This window comes from Fukomys damarensis, unplaced genomic scaffold, assembly GCF_012274545.1.
Source record: "Fukomys damarensis isolate Sample0158 unplaced genomic scaffold, DMR_v1.0_HiC HiC_scaffold_24, whole genome shotgun sequence".
Taxonomy (NCBI): Eukaryota; Metazoa; Chordata; class Mammalia; order Rodentia; family Bathyergidae; genus Fukomys; species Fukomys damarensis.
Window position 1 is genome coordinate 71,860,032 of NW_022900936.1, and position 11,867 is coordinate 71,871,898.

Sequence of the window (11,867 nt, forward strand, 5' to 3'; positions counted from 1 at the left end):
GTGAGAGAGTTGAATGTGGGGCCTGGGTGCCTTGCACTCACTACTTGGTGCCAAGTTGCTTTCCCCTTCAGGCCTGAGTCCCCCCTGTAAAGTTCCCAGTTCCCCTGTGACTCTCAGCCACACCCTGGTAGCTGCCTGAGGGGTCTGGATGTTGTGAACTGTGACTGTGGACCTACCTGGCCTTCATCATTTACTCCCATTCCAGCCACTTTATTGCACGTGGTCAGCCCTGGGTTTAACCAGTCAAGGATACTCCAAAGGCAGGAAACAAATGCCACACACCCCAGCTGTGGTCCTGCTTCGTGAGGCAAGCTCAGACAGCACTTAGGTACAAACTCTGTAAATTCTCATTTGAATCCCAGCTCGCTGTGTAACTGTGGGCAAGTTACTTAACCTTTCTGTGGTCTGATTTCCCCCTCTGCTGAGTGGACATGATGACACCGGCATACCAGTCCCCGGGTTGTTGTGGGATTAGACACATTTACAGGTGCCATGTGCATGGAGCAGGGCCTGGTGCGCACCTTGTGCTAAGTGATGGTGTTGACTGGTCCTCCTCACACCCCAGCCTTGTTGGTAAGACAGCTCCCTCTCTCCCTGAAGAGGTTCAGGGAGGGAAGCTGCCTGTGGTCACACAGAACTGTCCTCAGAGAAGAGAAGCTGAGAGCACCTGTAGGAAGGCAGGGTTTTGAGCACAGAGGACACCGCGGAAGGAGGTTCCTGGGAGGGCAGGGTGAGAGTGAAGTCAGAGAGTAGGGAGGTGGCTATAAATATGAGAGGCAAGGGGCTTTCTAACTAGGCCAGGAATGTGTGTTAGTCATTGAGGTCAGCGCAGCGCAACGCTGAGGAAAGGCGTGTCCAGGAGGCGCTCCCCTGGGCTCAGAGGGAGAGGAGAGCTGAGGCCAGGAGTGGGGCTGTGTGGATGAGCAGCCCTCACCTTGGGGCATTTGAGGGCCCTGGCCCTTTATGAGGAGCGGGGCTGACCCCTGGGTATCTAGGGATCTCCCTGTACTCCAGATCAGCCACCTAAAACCCACCCTCAGGACAAGGTCACAGTTCCAAAAAAGCCAACAAACTACCATTTTAGTGGGTAAGCAAGTGTAGTCTTTCTTTTCTTTTCTTTTTTTCGTTCTTTCCCTTTCTTTCTCTCTTTTTCCACACTGGGGATTGAACTCAGTGTCTTTTCAATGAGCTACATCCACAACTCATCTTTATTTTTTTATTTTGAGACAGGGTCTTATTAAATCCCTATGCTGCTCAGACTAGCCTCAAACTTGTGATCCTCCTGCCTCAGCCTCTCAGAATGCTGGAATTACAAGTATGCACCACCCTGCCCAGCTCAAGTACATTCTTCATTTTTAATAGCTCTGCATTTACTTCAATGTGTTAGGAGAAAAGGCAAATGGCAAAGTGAATCCATGATATTGTACCAGGTACCTACAGGTTTCCAGGTCCCCCCTGGATACCAAAATCCAGGAGTGTGCAAGTACCTTACAGGAAATGACACTGTTTGCACAGAACCTAGACAGCTCTCTGTGTTCCTTAAACCAGTACCAGAGGACTTGAACCTGATACAATGTAAATGCTCTGTAAAGAGTTTCTTAGGTTGTGTTGGATGGGCAACAGTGACAAGAGACAACGACTACAAGTGTCCAACACCCATGCAATTATTTAAGTATTTCCAGTCCAAGGTTGGTTAAATCAGAGATGTGGGGACCTGTGGATACAGAGATGTGGGCCCACTGCACCGAGGAGGTGTCTACATTAAAACAAACAAATAAACAAACCTATAGTCGATTTAAAGACAAGCATTAAGTATATGCTTGTGTTTGCCAGCTGTCACTATCACAAAATAACTGAGACAGTCAGCTTATAAGGAGAAAAGATTTATTTTAGCTTATGGTTTTGGAAGTTTCAGTGGATTGGGCCCTATGGGAGGTAGCACATCATGGCAGGAGCCCACAGCAGAACAAAACCATCCACCTCATTGCCAGGAGGGGCAGCGCCAGGCTTCCAGCATCACCTTGGCAGGCATACTCCTGGTGACCTAAGTTCCTGCCTCTAGGCTCCACCTTTTAAAGGTCCTATGATGGGGCTGGGGACCGGCCTTTGACACGTGGGCCTGTGGGGGCCAAGTAACATTCAAACCAGGGCAGAGTCAGGTTTGTCAACTGGCAGGTGTCACCACTGAAGCTGTAGGCTTTCTGGCCAACAGGTAACTGCACCTCCTGGGCCTGCTGTGAGCCCCACCCCAATCCTACCTTCCTCTCTCCTGCCACACCTGTCACCGGGAAGGCCTTACCTGCCATCTCCCAAACGGCAGGCCCCCATGGGCTGCCCTAGCCTCGCCCTCCGCTGTCACTCCCAGCACCTTGTGACAGTCGTCCTGTGACCCCAGCTCCCTCGGCCATGCACAAAGCAGGCCTAAGTCCAGCTGCCTTCCTGCCCATGTGTCCAGCTCAGCGCCGGGAGCCAAGAGCAGGCCGGGAGGAGACACCTGCTTAGTCATTGCTTGCTGTGAGACTTCGTGTGAAATCTCACCTCTCTGGGCTCAGCTCCCCCCTCTTCTGTCAGAGGAGTACGGCTAGCTTCCCTTCCCCACGGGCTGGCCAGGGTTGGGTGCGCTTGCTCACTGCAATGGCTGTGTTAGCCCAGGATCCGGCACTGTCAGGGACACATGTGTGTGCGTTTCATGGAGCCACAGTAGTGTGGACAGGGGAGGAAGCAGAACAAACTGAGTACGTGTGCGCCACGACCCAGAGGCAGTCCCCATGTCTACTGACCCAGCCTTCTCTAATACGAAGGTGAGTGAAGGTGGGTGAACCAAGGCTCATACAGCACCCTAGGACCAGTACCTAGGACTCCTGCCCTTGACCTACTTCCTCCCCACCACCCACCCTGGCTGAGGGTAACTGAAGCCAGGCTCACCTGCGTACAGGTCCCTAAGGTCTGCACACCCCCAATACCCAGGAACTCCAGGGCCTGGCCTACACCCTGTCAGCTCTCACTTCTCTAAGGCGGAGGATTAAAAGCCTCCTGCTTTGTAGGCTCTCAGGTAGTACAGCAGACATGACCTTTGTCATTTGTTATTTTTAGCAGAGTGAAGAACGATACACACACACACACACACACACACACACACAAAACCTGTATGAGAGCTGACTATAAATAACATGCCTATGACGTTCTGGAAAAAAAAATCTAAAAATTGTAGATCTAAACAAGCATTGCCCTTCAAAGTAGAACAGCAGCCTTAGCATGGAGCTTTCCGATCGGTGAGCAGACTTCACAAATCTGTCATCAGAGCTCATCGCAGGATTCCCACAGGCTGGTGGATCCCATATCATCAGCCTGGTGTCGCGGGGCAGCTGAGGGCCTTGCCCACATGCGGGAGACCTGTGAGCATGGCTGTTGTTACAGAGGAGTCTCGGAAAGCTTGAGTTACTTGGCCAGTTGGAAATCAGAACCAGGCCCAACTCCAGGGCAAGCAGCCCTTCCGGACTGAAGGGAAGAGACCTGGCCTAGCAAAACCAGAGCATTGAGTTGGGGTGTGGGAACTTCTGGATGAGAATCTGAATAACTTGCATTCTGCACCCATAGGGAGGCTGATGAGGACTCTGCAGTGAGGAAGGAAAAAGGGGAAGAGGGAGAAAAAGATCCCTCACTGAGTTTCTTAAGGCAGGGCTGGAGCAGGGCCACCTCTTCTGACACAAATCTCTTTGGGTAGAGTGGACATCCACAGCAGGCCCAGTGGTTGGGAGAGAGAAGAACAAGAGACCAGAGCAACAGAGAGTAAGGTGTGTACCTGGGCAGCCAGCTGGGGGAGAAGCAGGTACAGGGGAGGAAGGGCAGAGCCTTTGGACTCTGCTACACCACCAGCCCTTTTTTCTTTTGCATTTTGAGACAGGGTCTCTCAAAGTTATCGAATTGCCCAAGGTGGGATTCCAGGTGTGTGCTACCCCACCCAGCTTGGTGGGTAATTTTTAAAAGACTGCTTTATTGTGCGTAGAACACGTGACAGGGAAAGTATTTTACAGGTGTAGAAGTGCAGTTCATTCTCAGGGCAAGACTCAGACATTACTGTCAAGTTAATGATGAAGACATGCAGCTCAGGAAGGCAAAGAGACTTGCCCAGGGCCACACAGCCTCCTGAGCAGCAGAACCTGGGTCTGAGCATGGGCTTCTGGGAGTTTGGCTGCAGAACCCAGCCTCGTACCTCTTAGCTTTGGCCGGCGTGGCTGTGGGACCTGGATTGCCACTGGATTTTCAGAACAAGTGGGCTCTTCCATGGGACTGGCAGCTGACAGCCCCTGCCGTGACACAGGGAAGAGAGTTCCCACTTGGGAGGGGTCCTGGGAGGAGTGGAACCGGGCAGAGGCTCCCTTACCTCTTTCCCTCCTTTGCCCTCCCAAGCCCTGCTTCCACTAGGCGTCCCATTAATGCTGAAGAATGAATGCTGAGACCTTCAAGTTCTCCCATTTTTCTGGAAATCAAAGACCAGATGCCCTATAGTTTGACTTGAACCCTTCTGCCTTCAGAGAACAGAGGGAGAGAAGAAAGCCAGGCCTTGCCTCACATGTCTTGTGTACCAGGCACACTCCTGTTATTCTTTCATACCTCCCGGCCATCCCCACAGTGGTAGATGTTGCTGTTCCCATTTCAGAGACATAGAGACCGAGGTGCAAGCTGGCTGTGTGGCCCCTCCAGACCACCCAGTGGTCACTGCAAAGCTTCGGTCCTCTCCTACATCTCTGACCCAAGGTGTGCTCTGCTATTCTTCATCCTGCTGGCTGCTGGGTCCCAGGTACAGGGCCAGTGATGGCCATGGCTTGGGGGGGGTGACAGTGCAGTGACTGGGGGAGGCCTAGTGCGGTTGCTAAAGGAGCTGCAGAGTTCTGTGACATGGGAGCCTCCTATGGGCCCCGCTCATCATCCTATTTAATTCTTAAAACCCCACTAAGATGCCCTCCTCAGGACAAGACAGAATCTTCCGTTGCCTCTCCTGTACACTGCCCTCATCTCTCATCCAGTCCTATAGGTCTCCTTTCTGTCCTGAGCTGTGATGCTCCTTCAGCCTCAGAGCCTTTGCATAACCCACTTCCCTCGCCAGGAGCTCAACCCTGGCCTTCTACCTGGTGAGCTCATGCTCAGCCTTCAGACTCCCTGCTCAAGCACCACCTACCTTAGGGAAGCCCCCTGCAGCTCCTCCTTCCCTTGCACAAAACTCCTGGTCTCTATACCCTTCGGCTCCTCCACCTCTATTGAGACAACTGATCCTCAGAGATTTCACACCTGCCTCCAAATCCTCTCGGACATGGTGCCAGGGTCCTTTCTACCTGTGGTCTTAGCACCTAGCATGGAAGCTGGGAAGTGGGTGCTCACTGGGTATTTGTTGAAGAAAGGAGCTGACTAGAGGCAGGAAGCTTATGGCACTGAGCCCATTTCACGGAAGAATCTGAGGCCACTCAGCTGTCAGGTGGAGCCAGGCTTTCCATCGGTCCTCCAGCTCCGAGCTCTCTGCAGCCCACAGGGCCAGTGGACGGCGGAGGCAGGGGAACCTCTCTGAGGCTCAGACCCTAGGGCTGGCATGGCAGGAAAGGCCTGTAGGTGCCAGTAAAGTGTGCCCCTGGGAGTCTGCTGTGAGTCTGCATGCTCCGGAGCAAGAGCTGATTTCTGATCTGGTTCCACTCTCCAACCTCTGTTCCAGCAGCATCCAGCCCTCCAGCCCATAGGCTTCTGGGTTGTCACCCTCTACTCCTGCCCTCTCTGCTTCTGTCCTCTTTTCTGGTGAGCAGAATGTCCCAGGCTCTACAGAAGATGATGCCTCATTTCCTTCCTTACCCCATAGCCAGCAGCGTGCCCCTGGGCAAGTGACTGTCCTCAACAGCTGGCTTTCTCCTGACCCCCAAGAGGCCAGGTAACAAATTCTCCTGGAATGGCGGTGAGCAGCCGCGCACACAGCAGACACTGGGCAAATGACAGCCCCTCCTCCTCCTGATCCTCCTGGAGTCACTGTCCCTTCTGTTTCCCCTTTCCTTCTCCTTTTCTTCCCTTGGGAAGAAAACACACACAACTGAATGTTAAGCAGAGACCCCAGTGAGATGCCAATGAGAGTTGAATAAATATTTGTTGACCGAATCATCCAAAGAGATGAATTACTAATGGTGGAATGTCAGGCTGCAGATAGCTGAGGGCTCAGGCTCAGTGCTCCCCCTTAGGTAATCAGCGCATCTTGAGTCCAGCGCTGGGCTCAGGCATCCTGGTCCCACATAACAGCCATCTGAACAGAGTTGGTGAGTTGAGGGAATGTCTCCCTTTACCCTGCCCAAACTGAACACACAGAGGGACCCCCCCCCCATTCATTGGCAGACTCAGGAAATAGCAACTCCTGAGCCAGACTCCTGAGCACAGCCGAAGAGCGTCTCTGGAACCAGAGAGAAATTCCACAACAGTACAAGAGTACGGGGGATGAGGGGACAGACTGCTTCCTCATTCCACAGACTTGTAGTTACTGAGGCTCTGTGCCCACCCCAGGCAAATGAGACCCGATGTTCTGTATGCTGGGAGCACCTTTGCCTGGTGGATAGATGTACATAACAACCTTCACTGAAACAAAGCTGTACTGGGGCCAAACACAATGGAGGGGAAAGGAAAGGAGGCTTTGTAGGAGGGGTGCTGGAGCCCTCCTGAAACAGGCAGAGGAGCCCTCCAGGCTGAGGAGTTGGGGTGGGCATGTGCAAAGACACAGAGGTGTGGAAATGTCAGTGTCCAAGGAGCAGAGAGAGTGGGTGGGACAGAGAGCTACAAGAAGGGCCCAAGGTAGTCATCTAGGCACATGAACCACGTTGAGGACTGTGGATTTTGTGCTTCCAGCACAGGAGAGGTAAAAATGGTTTAGGAGAGTTCTGGAAAACTCCCCAAAGCTGCAGGGTAGGTACCTGGGGGAGGAGGGCAGGAGAAGAGGCAGGGAATCAAGGTTAGGAGGCAGCACTGATGGGTGGGGTGAGTGGGGGGGCACATTAACAAAGTGACCATGTTCCCCAGACCTGAAGAAGGGCACCTCCCCCGGACAGTCACCCCAGAGCCATAGGCTCCCTAGGAGGGGTTGCCTGTCCTACAGGGCCGACCCATCAGGACTTTTGTAGGACAGATGTGGGTGCTGTCTCATCTGTAGTAGCCCTGAGGGCCCACATCCTCGACTGACTTGGCCTCTGGAGTCACAACAGGCAGATGGTATCCTCTACTGCCACACACACATCCCAGCCAGAAGAGAGGCTAGGGTGGCCCTTTCCAGGGTGGTTGGGGAGATGTGTCCTCAGATATGCAAGCCCCGGCCTCACATGGCCTACTGACCCAAGTTCACACCCATGACTCAGTTCCAACACCAGGTCCCTGCTCACTTGGTGGCTTTGTGTACGTACACTGTTGCACCTCTCTGGGCCTCAGTTTCCTTATCTGTGAAATGCAGATAAAAGGAGGCCATGCCTCTCAGGGCCTTGAGGGCCACAGCGTGGACACCAGGTGCATAGAGTTATCGGGGCAAATACCCCCAGAGCCAGACCTGCATCTTCCTTGCTAAGGGAGCGAGAACACTTGGCAGCAGCTGGTAACTGGGGCCCTGGGTGGAATGAGCCTGGCACCAGTCATGCCTGAGAACTGCCCTGCTGCAGGAGGAGGCTCAGGAACAGACTCACTCCTACCAATTCCCCAGGGCCTCTCAACAGCGGCCACTTCCTTCAGTTTATAATCCTGCCTGATCATCCCCACTCTGCAGACGACATACAACGAGGACTCGGGTAGGTTGAGTTGCATGCACAGGGCTACAGAGGAGGTAAACGAGGTGGCCAGGAGCTGAAGCCAGGTCTGCGTGCACAAAAGCCTCGGCCCCAGGTGGAGCTGGCTGGGGAGCTTCAGACCTTGGCGGGGATGGGGAGCAGAAGGACCACAGTGCGGCTGGAGGGGAGATTTGAGACAAGCCGGCCATGTACTCTCCTGGGCCCATATTCATCAGCCCTCAAGTTCATGGGCCTACGAGACCCTCGGTTGCTGCCCCAGACTCAGGCAACTTCAGCTAGGAAAAGAGGGGAGGGCCTAGGGCTCCAGCTGGACAGATCTGGGTTCTCTCGGCTCTAGGCCACACTGGCTCTGTCACTTCTAAGGAAGTCCCTGAAGTGCTCAGCTCTCCATTTGTCATCTCTAAAAGGGGAAGAACCCAGGAATCTGAAGGTGATCTGTGGAGTTGGGGGAGACAGGGATGTGAGGATTGAGGGAAGTCACTCCATCCCAGGGACAGGCTCGCAGCTCTTGGTGGTAGGAGCCAGCCACACGCAAGAGCCACTCCAGAACACTGCCCAGATTTCCGCACAAGACTGATGCAGGTGAACTATCCACCTCGTTACTCTGGGAGGAGACAGTTGGCCAAGAGCATCTGTTTCTCCAGGAGGGTGCAGCTTAGCATGAGTGCATGCTTCTCCCTCCCTCAGACCTGCCCAGATCATTTGCCTCCAGCAGACTGCCCCCTCCCCCTCAGCTTTGGACAAAGAGCCTTGGCCCCAGGACCTCTGCCCGAGGGGAAAGACAGTGTACAGCCAACTGAACACCATATGAATGCCAGCTGTGCCAGCTCACATCCCGCTCCACACCAACTTCTTGTTCCTTTCCCCAGCCTTGGCCCTCAGTCCATGTTTACCATGAGCCACACCAGGCTGGAGGCAAAAGCTATCAGTAACCCTCCTGGCTGGCCTCCTGCCTCTGTCCCCTCTTCCCAGTGGGTGACCCTGACCTGCATTTCCAGCTTTCCTGGAGTTGCAACACTAGTGTCATTGTTTGTCTGATTTCACAACACCTCTCTGCCTGTCCAGTGCCCCCTGCCCCCAACATATCCTGGAAAGAGAGACCAGGGCCCCAGGTGTGTCTGCTGCAGGAGAGGAGGCCCCAGGCCCAAGCAAGGTAGAGGCTGATGTCCATGACCTGAGCGCCCTGTCAAGATGAACTCAGGCAAACTACTGGCAGCCTTCACACAAGGCTGTGCTGTACTGTAAAAGGGGAGAACCAGCCTTCTAGCTTGTTCTCTTCTCTTTCCTTTTTTTCTCTTTCTCTCTTTCTTTCAGAGGCAAAGGAGAGATTTAGGGAATGTCCCCCCGCCAAAAAAAAGAGTTGAGAGGCATCCAGAGAATGAGGTACATTATTTTCTGGAGCCCGCAACTTTATGTTTCTCTTGAGAGGGTGGAGACCTATGGAATTTGTGAGTCTATAGGAAGTTCTGTCTTGGTCTTGGCTTAAGGGAAAAAGACAAAAGAGAATGGTACACTCTGCTGAAGGGTGATGGCCCATTTTACAGGGAAAAGGTACGAGTCCAGCTGCGACTTTTGATGTTGCTGTTGTTTTTAATGATGGATGACTTAAGCATTCTTTGAATTCTCTCAATCTGTTCCTTTATTTTAAGATCAGATTTCTGCCCTTTATGAGCTAAGCTGGTTTTGGGGGGTCTTAACTCTACTGTGGCACCTACCATGTGGTGGGTGGTGGCACACGGGACGATAGACACAGCCAATGTGGTCACAGCTGCTGAGGGAGAGAGATATCCAGGCCATCCCAAGATGGTACAGCCAGAATGAGGACAGAGATATGGGCCACCCCATGACCATCGTGGAACTGGGCAGGACTATGCAACACAGGCCTGCTCAACTGGTCTTAGGGGCTGATTAGAGCTCATGGACCTAGAATCTGGGTATATGCACAAAGAAAAACTTCCAGACTTTGCTGCTCAACACTTGAACTGCTTCACAAGATAGAGGCAGCCAGTCACCCGCGTGGGACTCAGAGACTGAGGGACCCAGGGACAGGAATGTCAGAGATATGGGGCTGTGGCCAGTTGTCAACCTAATCTTAGATTCTGGGGAACCAAAAATCCACAAATGCCTGAGAGTTCTGCTTTGGCGTTCTGTAGGGGCCACTGGACTGACAGGACTCACTGATTCCAAGTGGACAAGTTCTGGGGCTCCCAGCCAGCCCACTCACTGCTAGCCTGCACATGCAGAGAGCCCTGGGCTTGGAAACTACAGGGGTCGGGAGGCACAGGTGTGGTTTAACACTTACTGGTTTGTAGCCTGTGTCCTGCCTACCACACCTCTCTAAGCCACCCACAGCGTCCTCACCTGGGTGCTTATAGTAGCTGCCCTAGTCTAGAAGGATCAGATGACTTACCATTTTATAGGCTGCTTTACAAATGATAAAGTGTTCTGGACACAGAAAGGATAATGTTATTAAAATTGGTGGCTTCTAACAGTTCCCATTGGGGCTGTGTAATAATCAGGGAAAGTAGCTGCCCACAAAGTTGGTCCTCCTTACACTCACAGAAGCCTTTACTGTGGCCTGCTGTGGCTGTAGAGTTGGCCTTTGCCACTGTAGAGCACCTTTACCTGGCCTTGCTGTGGGAGCACAGCTTCCTCTAAGAGCCGCAGGGAAGGTGAAGAACCAGCCCTGGCCCAGGCGCTAGGAGTGGCCTGTAAAATCCCCTACCCACATCTCCAAGATGAGGCAGAGTTGTCTCCAGAAGCTCCCAAGCCCAGGCTGTGTTATAGGGGCAACACCCTTTCGGATGGGGGCCCTGGCTGCTCTACGGGAACCCCAGCAGGTGATCTCTAGCTGAATCACACTCTTCCCCCACAGAGCCCAGGCTCTGAATGGCCTCCAAGTCTTTGGCACCCTTACGTTTCCAGCACCTCACACATACACACTCAAAGAGGCTTCTCTGCCTGGCTGAGGGATGGGTGGGACTCTGGGATGGGTTGGGGGTGTCAAGGAAGGGGATGTCAGCCTGGTCTTGTTGGCGGGGCCGCTGCAGAGCTCTGGTGCTCTCCCTCCTCAGCCCCTCTGCGTGGCCAGGTCCTGATTTTGGTGCAGTGCAGACTTTCAGCTTAACGAGACAAATTGATATTCTGTGCCAGCCCAGGGATGGAGCAGCCGCGTGGGACACTCAGGCAGGCAGCTCAGAGGTAGGCAGGGGTGAGGGCCGCAGGAGGCAGCTTCCTTGGGAACTGGCTTTGGGGCCACCAGTGGCCCCAGCTGAGCCAGCCCCTTCACACCGGCACGGGCGCCTGAGAGGAAGGTCCTTCAGCTCTCCCGCCTTCCCACCCAGAAGGGCACTCCTTCTGGGGCAGGGCAATGGAAAGGGAGGCTCCGGAACTCTAGCGGGACCCCTCAACCCTCATGCCTCACTTTGCTCAGAGGGATATGGCCCCAGCGGTCTGGAATGAAAGGGGCGGCAAAAGAGTGAGCAGCAGGTTGGGTGGGTGGCCCTTGGAGTCCGTGGACACGGCCAGCTCCGAACCGACCAAGGCAACCCCTCAGGTGGCGTGGACGTGCAAACACTGCAGGTGGGTACCTGGCAGCACAGAAGTGGCCCTTGAGGGGTTCTTCTGCCGGAACTTGTCCCCTTCCAGGCCGGGTGGTGATTTGCAGAGGTGATACTCAGGTGGCAGCTGCAGCTCCCTGGGGCGCTGTTCTACTGGCCTGGCAACCAGAGATGCATTTAGATGTTTGGGTCTACTTCTCCCATGCAACCTTTGCCCCCAGGGCTGGGGTGTCCTGTCTAAGGGGGGAAGGAAGGGAACAGCCCCCTCGCAACCTAGAGGGTCCCCCAGAAAGTAGGGGACGACTTGGGGCCATCTGAGCAAAATCCTCCCTTTGAACCCCACCCCACGCCCACCCGGGACCCCTCCCCGGGCTCAGCCCAAACCCTCTCCTCCCCGTGCCCTTGACATCCCTCCTGCTTCTGGGGAGCTGGCATATTCCTGGGGCTCGGCGATCCCGCGGGAGACATCAGCATCGCAAGCACCGCGGGGGCGGCGGCTGGGCGCACGCCCCCA

At 54.2% G+C, this 11,867-nt stretch overlaps 1 protein-coding gene across 9 annotated transcripts in view; it reads left to right on the forward strand.

The window, feature by feature from the left end:
* Positions 1-11,867, forward strand: part of Atp2b2 (ATPase plasma membrane Ca2+ transporting 2) — a 241,002-nt gene that overhangs the window by 78,467 nt on the left and 150,668 nt on the right. Inside the window, exon 1 of one of the 9 annotated variants that reach the window (XM_033768005.1) lies at positions 11,155-11,375. The exons of the other annotated variants lie outside the window; for them this stretch is intronic. The gene's annotated coding sequence lies outside the window, so the exon portion shown is untranslated. Of the gene's footprint in view, positions 1-11,154; positions 11,376-11,867 lie in introns of those variants that run through there. 9 annotated transcript variants of the gene reach the window in all.